The sequence below is a fragment of the Podarcis raffonei genome, chromosome 14 (assembly GCF_027172205.1).
Source record: "Podarcis raffonei isolate rPodRaf1 chromosome 14, rPodRaf1.pri, whole genome shotgun sequence".
Lineage (NCBI taxonomy): Eukaryota > Metazoa > Chordata > Lepidosauria > Squamata > Lacertidae > Podarcis > Podarcis raffonei.
Genome location: NC_070615.1, coordinates 51810650 through 51830111, shown reverse-complemented (window position 1 = coordinate 51830111; position 19462 = coordinate 51810650). Strand labels below are relative to the sequence as shown.

The 19462-nt window shown below is 50.1% G+C and overlaps 1 protein-coding gene across 3 annotated transcripts in view; it reads right to left on the bottom strand.

Moving 5' to 3' along the window:
• SLC29A4 (solute carrier family 29 member 4) overlaps window positions 1-12022 on the bottom strand; it is a 34052-nt gene extending 22030 nt beyond the window's left edge. Inside the window, exon 1 of one of the 3 annotated variants that reach the window (XM_053366014.1) lies at window positions 11832-12022. The gene's annotated coding sequence lies outside the window, so the exon portion shown is untranslated. The remainder of the gene's footprint in view (window positions 1-11831) is intronic. The other 2 variants (XM_053366012.1, XM_053366011.1) reach the window with 2 other exon arrangements.
• Between the last annotated feature and the right edge of the window lie 7440 nt (window positions 12023-19462).

Sequence of the window (19462 nt, the reverse complement as noted above, 5' to 3'; positions counted from 1 at the left end):
GGTGACTGGGCGTGGCCACCAAGACCATATACCGTATTTTTCGCACCATAGGACGCACTTTTTCCCCTCCAAAAATGAAGGGGAAATGTGTGTGCGTCCTATGGTGCGAATGCAGGCTTTCGCTGAAGCCTGGAGAGCGAGAGGCATCGGTGCGCACCGACCCCTCTCGCTCTCCAGGCTTCAGGAAGCTATCCGCAAGCCTTGCAAGCCCAGCGGGAGTTCCCGCGGGCTCACAAGGCTTGCGGGCAGCAGCCTGCAGCCCCGGCAAGTGTCCGCAAGCCTTGCGCGCCGGCGGGAGGTCCCGACGGGTGCGCGAGGCTTGGGGCGGCAGCCTGTCACCCGAAGCACGGGGAGCCCTCCGGAGGGCTCTCCGTGCTTCGGGCGAGTGTCTGCAAGCCTTGCGCGCCCGGCGGGAGGTCCCGACGGGCGCGCGAGGCTTGGGGCGGCAGCCTGTCACCCGAAGCACGGGGAGCCCTCCGGAGGGCTCTCCCTGCTTCGGGCGACAGGCTGCAAGCTTTGCGCGCCCGGCGGGAGGTCCCGACGGGCGCGCGAGGCTTGGGGCGGCAGCCTGTCACCGGAAGCACGGGGAGCCCTCCGGAGGCCTCCCCCTGCTTCGGGCAAGTGTCTGCAAGCCTTGCGCGCCCGGCGGGAGGTCCCGACGGGCGCGCGAGGCTTGGGGCGGCAGCCTGTCGCCCGAAGCATGGGGAGCCCTCCGGAGGGCGCCCCGTGCTTCGGGCAGGTGTGCGCAAGGCTTGGGGCTGCAGCCGCGGCTGGGGGGGGGGAATAAATTTTTTTTATTCATTTCCCCCCCCCAAAAAAACGAGGTGCGTCCTATGGGCCGGTGCGCCCTATAGAACGAAAAATACGGTAACACCAGTCTTGAAAGACCTACACTGGCTCCCATGACGTTTCCGAGCACAATTCAAAGTGTTGGTGCTGACCTTCAAAGCCCTAAATGGCCTCAGCCCAGTATACCTGAAGGAGCATCTCCACCCCCATCGTCTAGCCCAGACACTGAGGTCCAGCTCCGAGGGCCTTCTGGTGGTTCCCTCACTGCAAGAAACCAAGTTACAGGGAACCAGGCAGAGGGCCTTCTTGGTAGTGGCACCCGCCCTGTGGAACACCCTCCCAGCAGATGTCAAAGAGAAAAACAACTACCAGACTTTTAGAAGACATCTGAAGGCAGCCCTGTTTAGGGAAGTTTTTAATGTTTAACAGACCACTGTATTCTAATACTTTGCTGGAAGCCGCCCAGAGTGGCTGGGGAAACCCAGCCAGATGGGTGAGGTATAAATAATAAATTATTATTATTATTATAGAAAAGAGCAAACCAGTGATATTTTAGGGAGCAGGCTAGCAGGCAGGGCCCATGATTTACATCATAGGAGCCTACACAACATAAAACATTGTTGCTGTATGTAGATTTTATTTTATTTGTTTTTTATTTTATCTTTTGGAAATATACATCTCGTCTTTTCCCTTTAAATTTTTTTGGGGGCCCCCAAGAGAGTGGGACCCTAAGCTATAGCTTGTTTAGCTTCTACATAAATCTGGCACTGCTCACACTGGCCAACCAGATGTCCTAACCAGGAAGCATGCAAGCAGGAATCGAACACAAGAGCAACTCTCCCCTCCTGTATCTTCCAGCAACTGGGATTCAAAAGCATTGCTGCCTCTGACCGTGGAGGCAGAACACAGTCGTTGTGACTAAAAGCCATCGATAGCCTGCTTTCTCCATGAATTTGTCAAATCCTCTTCTGAAGACATCCAAGTTGGTGGCTATCCCTGATTCCAGCGACAGTGAGTTCCATAGTTTTATGAGTTAAGAGCATGGATAGGCAACCTAAGGCCTGTGGGCCAGATGCGGTCCAATCGCCTTCTCTTTTTTTTTATAAATTTTTTTATTGATTTTCCAACATAAATTATAACACATTACAACTTACAATACAAAGACAAACAAACATATAAACATGTATAATTTCATAACCTTTTTTTCTTAAACCCAATTTCAACGACTTCCCCATGCCTCCCTTTTCTGCATCCCTGTTTTAAACTTTTTCAGCAACCCCTGATCTCAATTACTTATAATCCACTTTCTTTAACCTTTTTCTCTTACCCAATCATTTGTCGCTGCAAATCTGCTTTGCCTTACCCATGACATTTTAAAACTCAATAATTTTACAGCAGTTCTTAAGATAAAGTTTAAATTTCTTCCAATCTTCTTCCACCGTCTCTTTTCCTTGGTCACGGATTCTGCCCGTCATCTCAGCCAGTCCCATATAGTCAATCACCTTCGTCTGCCACTCTTCCAGCGTGGGTAGTTCTTGTGTCTTCCAATACTTTGCTAAAAGAACTCTTGCTGCTGTTGTAGCGTACATAAAAAACGTCCTATCTTTCCTTGACACCAATTGGCCTACCATGCCCAGGAGAAAGGCCTCTGGTTTCTTATGAAAGGTACACTTAAGAACCTTCTTAATTTCATTATAGATCATCTCCCAGAAGACCTTAATCCTTGGGCACGCCTTCTCAATCCGGCCCCCAGACAGTCCTGGAATCAGTGTGTTTTTACATGAGTCGAATGTGCCCTTTTATTTAGAATGCATCTTTGGATTATTTGTGGGGCACAGGAATTTGTTCATTATTATTTTTTCAAAATATAGTCTGGCCCCCCACAAGGTCTGAGGGACATTGGACCGTCCCCCTGCTGAAAAAGTTTGCTGACCCCTGGTTCAGAGCGTCCATACGTAGCTCCTTGGCTCTCTCCAAGGCCAGTCCGAACAGGCCTGTTATGCAGATCAAGTTCACAGATGCAAAAACTGCACCATATACACAACTATAAATGCAAGTAACGTTTTGGCGTGAGATTTGCACTACTTTTCTGCAGCCTTGTAAATATTAGTGTGCGGGTGAGTGCAAAGTGTGTGGACCAGCAGATAGAGAAAAGCTTTCCTCCCTCAAACTTGTGGGCACGGAGCTGAATGCTGGGAGATTCAGGAGAGATAAAGTCTAAGCGGAACTATGGAGACTGTGGAACTCCCTGCCACAGGAGCGATGGCCAGCAACTTGGATGGCTTTAGAAGACAATTGTGCAAATTCATGGAGGAGGAGAAGGCTATCAAAGGCTCCTAACCTCAATGCTTTTTAAAAATCTGTATTGGGTAACAAATTTATTTCACCTATCAGAAAGCGGGAGCGTCAGGCAAGCCTCTTTCTCTACCTTATCTAGCACGCTTTGCTGGTCTCTACCAGAAAAGCAGCCTTGGTGTTTTTTTTATAGCTTCAGCTGTCTCTGCGCTTTTTCCTGGTTGTGCTTAATTAACCCCACGTTAACTCCCTACAGCTGAAGAATAAAAGCACACAAACAGCCAGTATTAAGAGAGGCGGGGGGGGGGGTAGAGAGAGAGAGATTGCTGCCTGCAAATCCTCGATAGGAAAATAAAAAGAAAAGCCGCAACCAAGATAAGGCCAGACAGGAAATGATTTCCATACACAGCAACCGCAAAAGAGGTGTGGGGCTGTTTGCTTTTTATATTGCAACCCTATTTTAAAACCTGTTATCTAACGCTTGTTGTCAATATTCAAGCAACTGGCACGCCGAGGTGGGACGTGTTTTGTTCCGCGGACACGTTTGACAAACTCCCTTTGGTTATCCTCGATTCCAATCTGAGGCTGGAGCCGATTCTCCGCTGCCCAGTTTGAGATCAGACGCAGCAGAATAATGGTCGGGAGGGTGGCAGACACACAGATATCGCAGGCATGAACCAGGCGCATTTCACGGGCACAGCCCTGGAAATGGGTATGGTGGATGGGATGTCAAACCCCTAGCACTGCTCCTGGTTGGCGTGAAAAATCTGGCACGTCTTATCACACCTGTTCTGCGCTGATATTTCAGCCAAGCTGTCCTGGAAGGACAAAATGTACCTGTCCCAAAAAGTCTGAGCTTTGGAGAAAGCAAAAGGTTCTGGTAATCTGAAGCAGAAGCCAGCTGTGTACGCTACATATTTGTTATTAAATTTATTTATTTATTAAATTTGTATCCAACCCTGTGCCAGTGGATCTCAGGGCAGTTCACACAACATCTCAGGGCGGTTCAGAACCGATTGGCTGGCTCCCCTGTCATCAAGCAGCCTCCCCCCCCCGCTGCATTTTTGCACTTTCAAAAAGAGTCGTTTTACCAAATGGGTTTTAAAAAATAATAATCCAGAGGGGTAGCCATGTTAATCTCTTGCGACAAGAAGCCTGCAGTTCCTTGGCACTTTAAAGACCAACACGTTTATGGAGGCATCAAGTCTTAAGCCTGTCCTGTTGGGCTCCAAGCCCGTCAGAGCTTATGCCAGGGGTCTGCAACCTAAGGCTCATGGGCCACAAGCGGCCTACAGGGGTCGTTTAACTGGCCCAGGAGCCACCCCCGAACTGAGTTGCCCGCTTGGCGAGTCCCCGCACGCTGCGCTAAACTGGAGCCGCATGGACTGAACTTCCATGGCACCGGAAATCACAACTACGCAGACGTCAGAAATCGCGGGCGTGGGCATGATCTCCGCTGGAGTGAACCGGCCCATGCCATGACAAATGTCTTTAAGGTGCCACAGGACTTTTCTGCTTATTTGTTAAGTAATAAGGTGGGCAAACGAATAAGCTATTTGTGCTTTTCAGGCACTGATTTTTTAAAATTCCCCCTTCACGGGTAGTCTACACCGGGGCATCATGCAGAAAGCATGAATGAACGCATGAATCAACTCCTTGTGAAACAGAAGGTGCAAACAATAGGATTTGTGCAATAAGCAAAAGGCATGTGAAATAGAATGAGTATATTATTTTTTAATTTTCATGCACCTCTTTTAAAAATTCACAGAGCCGGTTTATATAACCTTTTGCTTGGGACATGGCTGTTTGCTTGTGTTCTGATCTCAAAAGGCATCAGTGGTGAACTGGTTTTGCAAATGCTTCGCCCCAAACACGAGCCTCAGTTTGTTTCCGTCCAGTGCCATTGCAAAGCAACCCAGCGGAGCCTGGCTTGGGGCCCAAGCGTGGCCTTCAGAGTAGTTCCACCATCCCTTCATATTCATTTATGCCTTCTCTAGAATTCAGCCCATCAAAAGCGATTCCCGGGTGGAATATACACTGACATAGATAATAAATTAGGAAGAACAATGCAGCAAAACACTCACGTCAGCAACCGTAATAAAAGGCAGCAGACAAAAATAATAATATTACAAATTGGAGACAGATTAAAATGTCTGGGTAAATAAAACATCTTAACCTGGTGCCAGAAAAGAAGTCTAGTTTCCAGATCAAGGGAAGTGATAGCATCACTCTAGTCTGCCCTGGCTGGACCCCACCTGGAATACTCTGTCCAGTTCTGGGCACCCCAGTTGAAGAGGGATATTGACAAGCTGGAATGGGTGCAGGAAGGGAACAAGGATAATAAAGGGTCTGGATGATAATGATGATGATGATAATAATAATAATAATAATATTTATATCCCGCCCATCTGTCTGGGTTTCCCCAGCCACTCTGGGCGGCTTCCAACAAAAGATTAAAAATACATTAAAACATCAGTCATTAAAAACGTCCCTAATAAGGGCTGCCTTCAGATGTCTTCAAAACATCAGATAGTTGTTTATTTCCTTGACATCTGATGGGAGGGTGTTCCACAGGGCGGGCGCCACCACCGAGAAGGCCCTCTGCCTGGTTCCCTGTAACTTGGCTTCTCACAGGGAGGGAACCGCCAGAAGGCCCTTGGAGCTGGACCTCAGTGTCTGGGCTGAACGATGGGGGTGGAGACGCTCCTTCAGGTCTAATGGGCCGAGACCGTTTAGGGCTTTCAAGGTCAGCACCAACACTTTGAAGAGTGCTTGGAGACGTACTTAGGACAAGTCTTAAGAGGAACGGTGGAGACAGTTGGGTATGTTTAGCCAGGTATCAGAGCCGTCTTCAAATATCTGAAAGGCTGTCACATGGAAGATGTTGTTTTCTCCTGCTCCAGAGGGGAAGACCAATGGCTTCAAGTCAGAAGAAAGGAGATTCCAGCTCAACATCAGGAAGAACTTTTAAAGCAGAGGTTGGATGGCCATCTGTCCCTGATGGTCTTGAGACGACTGTGCTGGGCCCAGGGGTAACCTGTGAAACGCGGTCCAGGACCAGTCCAGAATCTGGAGGTTCCGCTAGGAGTCAGTCCGACAGGGCCAAGGCAGGACACGAGGCAGGAAACCAGGCAAGGTCAGGTACAGGATCTCAGGCAGGATTTGGCATACAGCAATGTTGCTCCCGCAACCTGGGACAGGGTTCGACAGCCTTTTATCTTTGTCGGGGTAACGGCCGGTCCTGATCCCCCGGTGACTCGCCTCCCTGTTTCACCCGAAGGCGAGCACTCCTCCTGTGAGTACTCAGGTCTCTTCTTCTCTCAGACCTCAGTCTCTGCAGCTCAGGAGACGTCGGTGGGTGACTAGACCCAGGGGCCGCCTCAGCCTCCCCTGACAGTGGAGCAGCTGTAAGTGATGGCCCAGCTGGAGGCAACGAGGGAATCCCCGCATCTGGAGCCAGGGCAGGCTCAGGCCCCTGACTTGGCCCAGCTGGTCCTGGTTGCAGGAGAACCTGTGCAGACTGGGTCTCTTCAGAATCAGGCCCCAGACTTGGTTCAGGTGATGCCTGAGGCAAAGGATCCGGTGCAGAATGAGACTCCTCTGGTTCCGAGTCCGAGCCGAGTCCCAGGCCATCACAATGACGCTCTGATCTTCTGCTCTTCCTCAAGTGCTGCTGCTCTTAGTTCTCAGTGTGGGACCCAAAAGGTTTTTTGTTGCTTCCAAAATGTCACTTCTATGATCTTAAAATACGCGTGGTTAGGAAGGGCAGTTTTCTCCACGGAAGAGCACAGCACTTAAGATCTGGCATCGATGCACATCTTGATACAGAAGGCAAAAAACACCGAAGCCACGATTCTTTGCCCTGGCGCCCTCCAGGTGTTTTGGATGACAGTTCCCACCGGTCTTAGCCAACACATCTGGAGAGCATCTGGTCAGCGGATTCTGGTCCAGGGGACCATCCCACATACAGAAGCCACCAAGACAGCATCTCACAAACTAAAATGATCTCATGAACTAGAAGTATCAAAAGGGCAGAGCTCAAATGACCCTTTTTATATATATGACATGATTTTAGTTCTTATAGAAATATTGTGGCATGTGGTATATGCAGATGTCTGGCTCATTTGAGACTATATAGAACCTTTATTCACAAGAATGATGAAACTGCACTCCTGCATTGCAGGGGGCTGTTTTCACATATCTTTCGTATTTGCAAAGGGGATATTCATATGAGTTAATACTTTTATTATCCATTTTGGAGCTGTGCTGAACCTTTGTACTTTTGTCCTTCCGGGTTCTGATGCTTTGTGGTTTAAATTCTTGAATGTTCATCCCTTTTGTTCCGTTTGTGCTCTCTCTCTTTTTGTTAACAAATCCATATATATTTATTTTGAGAGTCAGCTAGGCAGGCAGTGGAATCTCTGACTGCACTGTCCACCATACAGTAGCTGGGGTTAGAGATCCATGGAGCAGACTGCTCTGTGCCCAGCGCAGCCTATTGCTTGTGAACCTGTTGCCAGAGGCAGGTGCCTCATTCTGTCTAATGATAGGGCCGGCCGTGTTGAGGGATTGACGCAGGATGCCCATTCTCCTTCAGAGCTAAGGCACCTCGCCATCCTTCCATTTTTCTGTGGGGCTATGAGACCCGCTCTATGGAGCGGGTTACTCTGCCTTTTGGGGGTCATCCTTTTCAACTCAGAAGGGAGAGGTGGGGGTCCCCAACTTCACCAAGGCCCTGAAGACATTATAGTTGCTCCAACACCCCTTGAACAGGTGAATCAGGGAGAGCGAAGGTGCGGCCCTCATACCTGGCAGGGGGTTCAGACTGTTGGGAGTCCAGTGACATCTGTACGGCTGCAGACTCAACTTCCCCTTGATGTAATGAGAGGGATTTCATTCTAAGATAGACAGTTGTGTAACAAGCCCATAGGAGGCCAACAGCTACCAGAAACCTACACAGAGCCTTTGCTACATCCTATTTTGAGGTTAGGCAATTCATAGAATCGTAGAATTGTAAGGGACCCCCAAAGGTAATCTAGTCCAACCCCACGGCGATGCACCAGGAATACCTATGGCTACACATGAGTAGATACAGGCAAGGGAGCATTCACAACCTTCCCCCCTTGCAGTGGGGAGAAGCCAGACAGGGGCAAAGATGAAGCAAAGACCCTTCCATTTACTCAAAGTAAGCCCATCCCCTACACCAACCCAAGAAATCTGCAAGGCTCTCCTTGCGAATCGGGTGGAAGAGAAGCACTGTGAGGTTGCTGGGAATTTGCCATTTCTTCCTCGGCTGTATTTTGGAATTTATTAAGGTATCAGTCCCGAAAACATGGGAGGCAGATGGCCTAAGAGCACCCCAAATAAATAAAAGGTGACGTTTGTGTTTGGGTGGTCACAAGAAAACAAAACGTTTACCCGAGACTGGAACGCACAGGGAACAAAACCCCATACATTTTAAGGCCTCGACACAGCCAGAAGACCCCTTGGTTTGCAAAATCGGCCATGGGAGTACAGTGGTACCTCAGGTTAAGTACTTAATTCGTTCCGGAGGTCTGTTCTTAACCTGAAACTGTTCTTAACCTGAAGCACCACTTTAGCTAATGGGGCCTCCTGCTGCCGCCACGCTGCCGGAGCATGATTTCTGTTCTCATCCTGAAGCAAAGTTCTTAACCGAGGTACTATTTCTGGGTTAGTGGAGTCTGTAACCTGAAGCGTCTGTAAACCGAGGTACCACTGTAATCTGTATTGGGAACCGACGGGGCTGGATCCTGAGAAAGTGTGCGCAGGGATACCAGCTAACCATTGTGTCATTTACTCTTTCGTCTGCACCTCTTCCTCTAAGGAGCTCACGATACTATACATCCCCCCCCCCACTTTCTCCTTACAACAATCCAGAGAGGCCCGTCAGGCTGAAAGGAAGCAGCTCGGCCACAGATACCCAGAGAGGATCAAAAGGTGGTCTCGGATGACACCCTCCGTGCTGCCTCATTTTAAGCCAGCCGTCGCTAACCAGCAGGTGCTTTGCACTACATTTCCCAAGGGCCTCGGCCAGCACAGCTGCACTGGGGGGAGGGGGCTGTAGTCCAAACCTTCTGTGGGGCACCATGTTAGCTGGGGAAGATTGCTAAGCATAAAACCAGTTGCATATATAACATGCCACAGAACGCGTGTTTCTCTCTTTTAGACTTTTCAGAGAACTCTGTAAATCGCAGGGAGGCAAGCTAACATAGCCAGAATCCATTCCCAGAGGTTGCTCTGTTGCAACTAGAGAGTCTTGCAGCAACTTAAACATTAATGCATTGGTTCCTGCACTTTGGAACTCCCTGCCTCATGATGTTAAGCAGGCGCCTTCACTGTTCTCGTTTAGGTGCCTGCTAGAATACATTCTTGTTTAGAGAAGCCTCCTTAAAAAGTTAAGGACACTTTAGTCTGTTTTAGCATTTTAAACTTTTGCATGCTTTAAAGTATCGTCGTACTTTTTTTTTAAAAAAAATTGTTCCTTTATCTTTCTGTAAACCACTTTGACCGTTGTTTGTATACAGCCCAGCTGTGTATAAATTTTATGGAATAAATAAATGAAAGCTGGCATCGCCAGATCAAGTTCATCCGTTTCATGTGGAATGAACTAAACTAAATAGCTATAAGTGGATTTTTGAATAAAATTGGGGTGGTTTAGAATTTTGCTGCGTTATTGTCTTCCTTGGTAGGTCCTGCAAACCGCTACTCTGAATAATGCTTTTCTTAGGGTGGGGGGCAGGGGACGTGGGTGGCACTGTGGGTAAAACCTCAGCACCTAGGAATTGCCTATCGTCAGGTTGGCGGTTCGAATCCCTGCGGCGGGGTGCGCTCCCGTCGTTCGGTCCCAGCGCCTGCCAACCTAGCAGTTTGAAAGCACCTCCGGGTGCAAGTAGATAAATAGGGACCGCTTACCAGCGGGAAGGTAAACAGCGTTCCGTGTGCTGCACTGGTGCTGGCTCACCAGTGCAGCTTTGTCACGCTGGCCACGTGACCTGGAAGTGTCTGCGGACAGCGCTGGCTCCCGGCCTCTTAAGTGAGATGAGCGCACAACCCTAGAGTCTGGCAAGACTGGCCCGTACGGGCAGGGGTACCTTTACCTTTACCTTTAGGGTGGGGGGCACCAAGGATGAGCTGATGAAACCAAGGGGGCAGCGCCCTCCCCCCCAAAAAAAGTTTGGGAATGACTGGATTAATGCATTCATTGTGGCACAAACTTCAGCGGGTGAAATCCAAGCCACCTTACAAATGCCAACCATCTAAATAGCCACTTCCTTGTTCGCCTATGAAGAACGGAGATGGCCTACTCACGATCAGCTTTTTTAAAGTAAGAAGGGGATTGGGTCCTCCTTCTATCTCCCCCTCTACCCACACTGAGCCTGCAAGTCCATGTGTGTGCCGCAAGCAACCAATATAAACCCACTTAAGGCAAACTGGCTAATAAAAATCCTGACTGGCGAGCAACTTTTTGTGCATGTGTGTGGGTTTGCAAACCTGATGTGAAGTCACCCCGAAACCCTTACGCACCTCAACTTGGGAATAGGCCCCATTGACTCCTGTGGGGGGCTGACTTCTAAGCAGCTGGTGGTGTTGCTCATCGCAGCCCCCCAAAAATGCACCCACCGCACCCCAAGTATTTGAAAATGGATCTCCCTGCCAGTCCCCGACAGAGAGGCTAATGGGAGTTGTAGTCCAACACACCTGGAAGGCGCCAGGCCAGGTGAGATGGCTGGCTGAGATCCAAATTCAAATTCTCCTAGGACCAGTGCTTTTTTTCTTTAAAAAATATGTTTCAGGGTACTCTCATTTTCCAACTCATATTGAAATACTGCCCCTCAATGGGGCCAAACTTAAGATTCACAAATGTTTGGGGGTACGCATACTCCCATAAAAAAGGCGCTAGGTAGCTGTGAAGCTCCCTGCTTGACCTTGGGGGCCAGACTCTCTCTCTCTCTTTGACTAGCCTTCCCCGCAGGGTTGGTTTGGGGGATCCAAGGGAGGCAGAATTTGCTGGACCGCTTCTCGGAGGATGCTGAACAGCACCAAGGGCAGCACCAACGGAAGAAGAAGAAACAGGGGGGGGTGTCGGTTCCTGGGAACTCCATGGGACCTACTTGCGAGTAAGCAGGCTCCGGGGGGCTCTTAGAGGTGTCTACTTGGAAGGAAGCCAACTCTTCGTCCACTGGGACATGGGGGGGGGGGAGAAAGAGAGACACAATTCTCCCCTCCGCACCGTCCTGGCTCACTTTCTCCCCAAACCAACCGCGCGCGCCCTTGTCCGAAAAAGCCAATTCGCTTTGCCCATTCCGAAGACCGAAGCGGGGCAGGGGGGGCGCAGGAGTCTGGCCAGCGCCCCCCAACCCCTTTATCTCTTCGGGGGCGCCTAGGAGGGGAGGGGGAAGACGAGGCTTACAAGAGATGCTCACGGACACCCCCTCCTTTTTTAAAATGGCAATGGATACCTGGCTCCCTCCTTCTCCTCCTTGGGGACCAGAAGGGGTCCCTCTGCTGCGCCCGCGGGGTCCCCTGGCAGGGGGGCTGCCTGCCACCCCTCCCTCCCTCCTCGAGGACTAGGGGGCGCCCCGGGGGGCCCTCATTGGAACGGAGAGAAGCAGCCTCGGCTTTCGGCGGCCCCCCCCGGTTTGCAGCCCCCTTTGTCCGCCCCCCCAAAGGAAGACAAAAGAGCGGCGCCCGCTTGCCAGCCAACAGGTCCGCCGCCGCCGCCTCACCTCCAGCCGCCGCTCGGCTCGCCGGTCCCGCTCAGCGCCGCCAGTGCCAGTGCCGACGCCGCTGCTCCCGAGGACGCCGCTGCCCGGACCGAGCCGCCGGCCTCGCCCCGCCGCGCAGCCCCATCGCCCCGCCGACGCCGGTTCCGGGCAACCTCGGCGGATCGCGGGTCCGGGAGGGGAAGGGGAGGGCTCAGAGGGGGGGGGAGCCTGGCCCGGAGATAGACCCCTCCCCCCCTGCTCACCCCATCCCTGCCCTCCCCTTCTCACCACTCCCCTCCTCTCCCCCTTCCTTTACCCCTCCCCTCCCTCCCTTCTCCCCCTCCCCTTCTCCCCCCTCCCTGCCCTCCCCTCCTCTCCCGTTCCTTTACCTCTCCCTTCTTCTCCCTCTCCCCTTCTCACCCCTCCCTGCCCTCCCCTCCTTTCCCCCTTCCTTTCCCCCTCTACTTCTCTCCCCTCTTCCCCCCTCCTCCCCTCTTTCCCCTCTCCCCTCCCCTTCTCCCCCTCCCCCTTCTTCTCCCCCTCCCCTTCTTCCCCTCCCCTCCCCTCTTCTCCCCTTCCTTTACCCCTCCCCTCCCTTCTTCTCCCCCTCCCCTTCTCCCCCTTCCTTTACCCCTCCCCTCTTTCCCCTCCCCTCCCCTTCTACCCCTCCCCTCCCCTCTTGTCCCCCTGCCCTCCCCTCCTCACCCCCTTCCCTCTCCCCTCCCCCTTTTGTCGACCCCTCCCTCCCACCAACCTGCTGCATGCATCCTCCCCCCCACACCAGAAAGCCAAGCAGATTACCTGGCAAATTTCACCCCCCCATCACACTGCAAAGATTGACAGTCAAATTTGCCCCACCACCCCTGTTGTCAGATTGGTAGCTGGAGGGCGGGTAGCCAGCTGGCAGCAAGTTCATAGACTCATAGAGTTGGAAGGGGCCCTGAGGATCATCTAGTCCAACCCCCTGCAAAGCAGGAAAATGCAGCTGTCCCATGCGGGGATCGAACCCTCAGCCTTGGCGTTCTCAGCCCCACGCTCTAACTGCTGTCCATCCCATTTGGCCATGAAGCTCCTGGGGGCGGGCAGGCACTCACTCTCAGCCTAAACTACCTCGCAGGGTTGTTGTGAGGATAGAGTGTGTGTGTGGGGGGGAGAACTATGTGTCCCATCTTGAGCTTGCTGGAGGAAAGGGCTATAAATTTAATCATTTCATTTTATCATCTACCTGTTTATCCTGCCTTCCCTTCAAGGATGGCCATCTGTCAGGGATGCCCGAGGCTGTGATTCCTGTGTTACAGGGCATCCCCTCCTGCATCACTTTATTATTATTATTATTATTATTATTATTATTATTATTATTAGCCAGATGACCTGAGGCTAGTAAGGCTGGGGGCAGAGCCACCTTAGAGATGTGAGCCACTTTGGGAGACAACAGTTGTCTTCTGGAAAACACAGTAAATAAATAATAATTCCTACACAAGCCGACACAGCAAGGAAGAAAAGGGCTGGGGCTGGGCGGCTCCCTGTGGGAGCACAGAATTTGGAAACAGTCAGGTCATGTATCCATAGCAGTGACCAGAGGAGGAATGGCCGCTGGGAGGAGCACAGAGAGAAGGAAAGCCCTGCTGCATCTGTGGAAGCAAAACCGGGCACCTTTATCTGCCCTGGCTGCAACAAAACATGTCTCTCCCTTATCGGTCTCTATAGCCACAGCAGGCGCTGCGACTCTCCAACCTCACTCCTAAAGATGTCCTCCTCCATTGTCTGCTAAGACAGAAGGATGCTTCTTTTTTTTTTTTAAAAAAAAGATCTTTATTGTTATTATACATCAATTTACATAGCACTTAACAAATACAATACATTATGTATAATACATACCCTACATATCCAATGTACACACCACAGATACCTCCCTGCAAGCAGAGCCATAGGAAAACAGGCAACATGATTGATCAGAAATATGCTTCTTATTGAAAAAGTCTCCTGCCACATTGCAGCGCTCATGGAAATTGGAAAAATGAGTGTTGTTGGAAGAAAGCATCCTAGCTCAGACATGGCATATCCTGTTCCTTTGGTCCAGGGATGATGATGATAATAATAATAATAATAATAATAATAATAATAATAATAATAATAATAATAGTTTATTTATACCCCGCCTTTAGGGGTATAAATTTATACCCCGTTTAGGGAAGGCAGCTTCCCTAAACAGGGCTGCCTTCAGATGTCTTCTGAATGTCAGGTAGTTGTTTATTTCCTTGACATCTGATGGGAAGGCATTCCACTGGGTGGGCGCCACCACCGAGAAGGCCCTCTGCCTGGTTCCTTGTAACTTGGCTTCTCGCAGGGAGGGAACCGTCAGAAGGCCTTCGGCGCTGGACCTCAGTGTCCGGGTAGAACGATGGGGGTGGAGACGCTCCTACAGGGAGCCTTAGCTGAGGACACAGTTGGCTGAAGACCCACCTAGCTTCTGTCAAATCTTGTCCAAACCCACCCACTACCTTTGTTTGCAGCCACATAGAAGTAAAAAGAGGGGTCATAATCTGGGGCAGGAGAGAGGCAGCTCCTTCCATTTGACATCCACCTTTCCATTAGAAATGTCCAAATGAGTGTACCAGGAAAACACAATCCCACCTAATAATAATAATAATAATAATAATAATAATAATAATAATAATCCTCAAGCATCTTTAAGATGCTTATCTTAAGATAAGCACGATCCCACCTAACCCTACTACTACTACTTCTTGTTTAGTCGTGTCCGACTCTTCATGACCCCCTGGACCAGAGCACGCCAGGCCCTCCTGTCTTCCACTGCCCACCACAGTTTGGTCAAACTCATGCTGGTAGCTTCAAGAACACTGTCCCACCATCTCGTCCTCTGTCGTCCCCTTCTCCTTGTGCCCTCCATCTTTCCCAACATCAGGGTCTTTTCCAGGGAGTCTTCTCTTCTCATGAGGTGGCCAAAGTATTGGAGCCTCAGCTTCAGGATCTGTCCTTCCAGTGAGCACTCAGGGCTGATTTCCTTCAGAATGGAGAGGTTTGATCTTCTTGCAGTCCACGGGACTCTCAAGAGTCTCCTCCAGCACCAGAATTCAAAAGCATCAATTCTTCGGCGATCAGCCTTCTTTATGGTCCAGCTCTCACTTCACCACCACCACCACCACTACTACTACTACTCTACTAATAATAATAATCCTCAAACATCTTTAAGATGCTCATCTTCATCACTTGAAAAGTGGACTTGGTCCATCTCCAGGAAGGCTCTATCACAGACAAGGCCCCATCCTAAACTCCTCTAGATTTTAGCTCATGAATTCAAGCGCCTGGAGCAAAGCTCCCCATAAGCTTACAGAAGTGGAGAGAAAAGGCATCCCTTTGTGTGTTGAGGTCAAACCCAAGAGGTCTCCCCACAGTATAGAGAGAGACAACTGAGAAGTTGCCCTCCTCAGACAGCCCTTGCTGGCCTCAGACTGCATCACAGCTGGGCCTGTATTCAGGAGGCGAAGCTGGTTTTATGGAAAAAATGGCTGCCTTTGGCGGGGATGGGGTGAGGAGGGGGACCTGAGGCGAAAGCAGAAGAGCAATGTGGGTGAACGACGCAAAGAGCAGCCTCCCCCCTTACCTCCTTCTTGCACGCGCTGGCTGCAAACATGAGGGGCTGGTTTATGAATTGCAATCTTCTGGCAGTCAATAAATGCCGCCCTCCATCTATCAGCTTGCTGGTCCTGTGGGGGCGCACTATTGGCTTTGATGCCAAAAGAAATTAGGGAAACAGAGCACCTGCTTTCCCCTTTTGCAGAGAAACCTGGGCAGCAAGCTAGTCTGCTTCATATGTCCAAGGAGACCTTTGTTTATTTATTTGGGGGGGCAGGGGGGAGAATGTGCAACGGGCCCCAATTTCATTGCATTAATGTTAATCTTTGTTGGACCCTAAATGGAAGCGAGCAAGGCTCCGTACAGTACAGAACAGACCCAGAACAGAGCTTTTCTGTCTGAAAATGTAACACTGTGTTTGCTTCCTTCTTCTCTAACCAGGGTAGCCAGGGAACCTTAGTTGCAGAGGACAGTCCTCTATTTGATGTCTGGTCTGGATCTGGTCTAAACCACTGAGCCTCTTGAGCTTGCTGATTGGAAGGTTTAAAACCAGGTATAAAAACAACTGATTAAAATACAACTTAAAAACAAGATTAAATATAACATTAAAATGCAGCCTCATTTCAGTAGAAACTCAAATCAAAAACCTTTTCGGGATGAAAACGTCAAATCTTCACCAAGGTCAACTATCCAGACTGGTCCTACGTGGGCCAGAAAAAAGCCAGGGAAGTCCCCAAATAGGAGTTCCATCACAGTAGGAGAAAGGAAAAAGGAAAGAGGGGAAGGGGATCAAGTTGATTCCAAGCCAAAGGCCAGGTGGAACAACTCTGTCTTACAGGTGCTGCGGAAAGAAATCAGATCCCGCAGGGCCCTGGTCTCAGGAGACAGAGCGTTCCACCAGGCCGGAGCCAGTGTTGAGAAGGCCCTGTCTCTGGTTGAGGCTAGTCTGACTTCCTTAGGGCCCGGGACCTCTAGGGTGTTGCTATTTCTGGACCTTAAGGTCCTCCGCGGAGCATACCGGGAGAGGCGGTCCCATAGCAGTTCAAAAGCATGCCAGTGCAAGTAGATAAATAGGTACTGCTGTGGTGAGAAGGTAAACAGTGTTTCCGTGCACTCTGGCACTCGTCATGGTCCTCTGTGCACCAGAAGCGGTTTAGTCCTGCGGGCCACATGACTTGGAAAGCTGTCTGTGGACAAATGCCAGCTCCCTCAGCCTGAAAGCGAGATGAGTGCTGCAGCCCAGAGTTGCCTTTGACTGGACTTAACCGTCCAGGGGTCAGTTACCTTTACCTTTTACCTCAGCTAAAGAATCCTATAAGGGAGAAGGAGCAGGGCAGTTTTGAAGTTGCCCTTAAAGTACAGCTGCCTCCTTGGACCTGGAAGGCCTTCTTAATTTTAGCCTGGCTGCAACTAAGGAGAGACAGTTCAAAACCAGCATCAATGTATTTGAATAAACATTCACAAACTTTTTATTGACAAAAATCAGTTAAACAATTTAAGGATCTACACAACTTTGTAACATGCAGAGAACAGCATTTACAGAGAAACCAAAGACTGGAACTGAGGGAAGTCGGGGGTGGGGAGGGGGTTTGTGTGGGAGGGTGGGGGAGAGGAAAAAAAGGGGGGGGAGAATTAAGGATGGTATGTTTTTAGATAATAAGTTTTGTTTAAATTTTCAATAAAAACTATTAAAAAAAAAAAACCAGCATCAGTGTAAACGGCTGAACAGACACAAATTCAGTCCATCACCTCAACTAAATGCAGCTTGAAATAAATAGGTTTTGAAATCAGTGCTGAGCAGGTCAAATGAATATCTTTCAGGAAGGAATTCCATAAATATGGGGTCACCACCAAGAAGGCTCTGCTTGCCACCAGCATTTGCCAACCTCATACAGCTGCTGCTGGTGGTTAGTCAAATAACCTGAGCCCAAACCTTCTCAGGGCCTTAAAATAGTAAATGCCAGCAGTGCCCACTCTACTTGTCTGTGGACTCCACCCCCCCAGATCCTGGAGCCATGCTGATTCCAGTTTGGGGGCCCATCGTAATGTCCCCTATATCTAGAGGAATAGAGTTGGCTATATTTGCCCAGAATACATGATCTCTATTCTACCGACCGGCCACCATGACATCAATACCAGGAAAAGTCCTCAAACAGATAATTGAATGGTCTGTCTGAAAGCACTTAGAAAAGGGTGCTATGATAACTCAGACTCAGCATGGGTTTCTGAAAAACAAGTCTCATTTCTTCTTTGGATGGTATGACAAGCTTGGTGGATCAGGGGAATGCTGCGGACATAGTGTATCTTGATTTCAGGAAGGCTTTGACCAAGTCCCCCATGAAATCCTTGCAAAGAAGCTGGTCAAATGCGGGCTGGACATGGAAACGGTTAGGTGGATTTGTAGCTGGTTGGCTGACCAAATCCCTTGGGGTCCCTTCTAACTACCAGTCTATGATTCTATGATTTCTGGTTGGGAAAGAGCAGAGAGACCTAAAGCCAGAGCAGAGGCTTCTTAGTGACTTTTGTCAAAAGCCAGACCGCTGGAAGATTGCCCTCTCCTAAGTGACAGCCCCAGTGGGGTTCAGACGCAGCTCTCTCTCCTTTCCATTAACCGCACACCCACTCACATCCACGAGAGAGAGGCGGAGAGAAATGCTGCCTGCCAGGATAAAAAATTAAGCCAATTAGGGACTAGCAGACTGCACAGGCCAACCAGCAGTTGCCCGGCTTGTGAGCAAGAGTGCCAGCCATTTATCCTACTCCTGGCTCTGCTGGCATTTCCCCTGCCCCTGTGGCACGGGGCCAGTTGGGCAACAGGCACAGCTGTGGTGTAACAAACAGAAGCTGTTGAGGCTGCAAAATAGCAGGCCGGGAAATTAATTATGGAACTGATCAGCGCAGCTGCCTTCCTGTGCCAGCGAGGGTGACACAAGGTACTGCAATTTAAGGGGCAGGCAGGGGATAGCTGGCCTTTTCAATGTTGTTATTATTTTCTCACGTTTCTGTCTCACCTTTCTCCCAAGGAGCTCGGCTGGTGCACCTAGCTCTTCCCCTCCCCACCCTATCCTCATGTTTAGGGAAGCTTTTGATGAATTGCTGTATTTTAATATTCTGCTGGAAGCCGCCCAGAGTGGCTGGAGAAGCCCAGCCAGATGGGTGGGGTATGTATGTATGTATGTATGTATAGGTACCCCTGCCCGTACGGGCCAGTCGTGTCCGACTCTAGGGTTCGCCCGCTCATCTCGCTCTAGAGGCCGTGAGCCGGCGCCGTCCGAAGACACTTCCGGGTCATGTGGCCAGCATGACGAAGCTGCAACTGGCGAGCCAGCACCAGTGCCGCGCACGGAAACGCCGTTTACCTTCCCGCTATAAAGCGGTACCTATTTATCTACTTGCACTTAGGGGTGCTTTCGAACTGCTAGGTGGGCAGGAGCTGGGACCGAACGACGAGAGCTCACCCCACTGTGGGGATTCAAACTGCTGACCATACGATCAGCAAGTCCTAGGCACTGAGGTTTTACCCACAGCGCCACCCGCGTCCCATGTATGTATGTATGTATAAATAAATAATTATATCAGCCCTGTGAGGTAGGTTAGCCTAAGAGGCAGCGAGTGGCCCCCAAGGTCATGGCTGAGAGGCGATTCAAACCCTGGTTCCCCACAGTTGTAGTGCAATATCCTGTCTGTTAAATCACACCGAGGCTCCGTCCACACTATACAGTGGTACCTCAGGTTACATACGCTTCAGGTTACATACGCTTCAGGTTACAGACTCGGCTAACCCAGAAATAGTGCTTCAGGTTAAGAACTTTGCTTCAGGATGAGAACAGAAATTGTGCTCTGGCAGCGCGGCAGCAGCAGGAGACCCCATTAGCTAAAGTGATGCTTCAGGTTAAGAACAGTTTCAGGTTAAGTACGGACCTCTGGAACGAATTAAGTACTTAACCTGAGGTACCACTGTACATTTAAAACAGCATCATGTCACTTTAAACAGCCATGGATTCCTGGGAACCGTAGTTTGTCAAGGGTGCCAAGAGTTGTTTGGAGACCCTTAT